The sequence below is a fragment of the Pinus tabuliformis genome, chromosome 1_2 (assembly GCF_031772625.1).
Source record: "Pinus tabuliformis cultivar Carrire ecotype Pingquan chromosome 1_2, CPIR1, whole genome shotgun sequence".
NCBI classification, from domain to species: domain Eukaryota; kingdom Viridiplantae; phylum Streptophyta; class Pinopsida; order Pinales; family Pinaceae; genus Pinus; species Pinus tabuliformis.
In genome coordinates this window covers 311,595,396-311,597,488 of record NC_142298.1, presented here as the reverse complement: position 1 = coordinate 311,597,488, position 2,093 = coordinate 311,595,396, and positions in this window count along the sequence as shown.

Below are 2,093 nucleotides of genomic sequence, written 5' to 3'. Positions count from 1 at the left end.
TTCATCCATACTTAGAACTTTGATGATGAAGGTGATCAGTATGCTTTTATCTAAAAATCATCACAATTCTGCAACCTTTCTTCTCCATACCCATTTACTCACCTACCATTTTTACTTCTCTTTATTAGGGTGCACTTAAGCTGGCAAACCCTTATCAAAACATTTTCTTTTCTTTTACAATAGTAATCTAACTAAGTCTAACCTTATTATATCCAAGGGCTTAGATTAAACAGTTGAGCTCCTTTTATTCACTCTACCTAATCTAATTATTTGCCAAGATTACACTGTTTGGTCAGATTTTATTCTCTATCTATAAGCATAAAATTGAAAGCATGAAATAGTCAAGTTTAAAGATTTTGACTATCATGGATTGTTGCAAAGGTAACAAGCTGCACACAATCATTTATTCTGCATCAAAAGTAACTAGGAGTGGCATTTTGACTTGCACACTTTCATGGTCTTTTCTTTTCTTGGGGTTCATTTTTTCATCTTTTTTGACCCCTTTTTATCCTTTTTGTCCTTTGATATTTCTTTTAGGACATACCCTCTTTACATTTTTTAATTTCTTGAATATGGAAAACATTTGCAGAAAGCAAAGGTATGTACATATTACAGGTTTAATCTCATGCATTCAAAAATTATGACTCCTATTGGTATAGGAATCTAACAGGGCCTTCCAGTCCCTCTCACATCATGGGCATGCAAGTGACTGGGGTCCTTTTTAGCTAGTTCTGAGCTTGTGACCCCATATTCTATGCCAATTTTTCAGGGCCAGGACTGAGGTGAGTACCTAGAACTCCATGAAACCTTCAGGAATGAAAGGTAACATCGAGAAAACGATACAAATGAAAATACTTGAATAAATACTTAACTGGAAATCAAGTAGGTCGGCTAAATTATTACATATTTTCTTAATCTTATTTTGTTAATAATCTTAGAACTCATATACCTATAGACAATTTGGTTGGATTTTGTAAATAACACTTTGTTGTTTCATTTGTTATGTTTAAATATTCTTAGTGAGATATTGTGGACAATGTTTTGATTCTAGACATTTGATGGTTGTAATTTGCATAATTGTGGTCTTCATTTATTTTATTCGGTGGTTTTGTTTTTAATTACATAGTTTTAGATGTAGGAATAAAGTATGGGTTATATTATGGCAAGTGCAAAAGGCTAAGGAAGAGTGTTGAATATTTATCCATAAACATGATATCTGCCACAGGTCTAAGGATTCCCCTAAAGATTTAGAAGGTCTGAAGTATACCTCTTACACAAGTCTAATAATAGACCAGCATCAAGAGGTCGAATAGCACTACTTAAAGTTTAATTATGTAAGTTACTAGGTCTACTCCAAGGGTAAGATATTTATTGAAATTGAAGGTTGAAGTCTGGTGTATGACGTTAGGACCAAACTTTGTGTTTTTTCATAGGGCCGAAAAAGCTTTGTTACAGGTCTTGTCATAGGTTTGTATTTTAGTTCCTCCCCATGACTGAAAGTGCCTTGCCAAAGGTTTTCTTTAACGGAAGAACTATGTTCACAATATAGCAATGAATCCACCAAGAATCGAACAAAAATCCACCAAGAAAACTAGATCCAAGCACGAAGATGTCAATTATGAATTCTTCTTCTTGTTTGTCATTAAGTTCATGAGTTATGAACTTCTCTTTTTTCTTGATATCTGAACCACTTTTTCTCTTTTCCTCCTCAACTAAGTTGGATTTCCAAGAGGAGTAATCGAATGGTCTATTTATATCAATTCAAACATGTGTGAATCGACATGTTTCTTGGGGCGACTGATTTATATTTAGTGGATGAGCCAACTTTTTCTTAAGAATTGGCCTATACATTTCAAGCAAATTTTGATCTATCATATTTGAGCTCTAATAACTATAATGCCAATGATAAATATTTTGAACAGGTTTGGTGTGATGTCAAATATATCATCCACTAGAGTTGGGCTTAGCATGTTGACTTGTGATAGTTGAAAGTTTAGAGGGGAAGCAATTTTTAGCATTCAAGTTTTAATTATTATTAAATTACATACAAAAGTTGAAGATAATACTTCTATTAAACTAAAAATGGAAAAAAT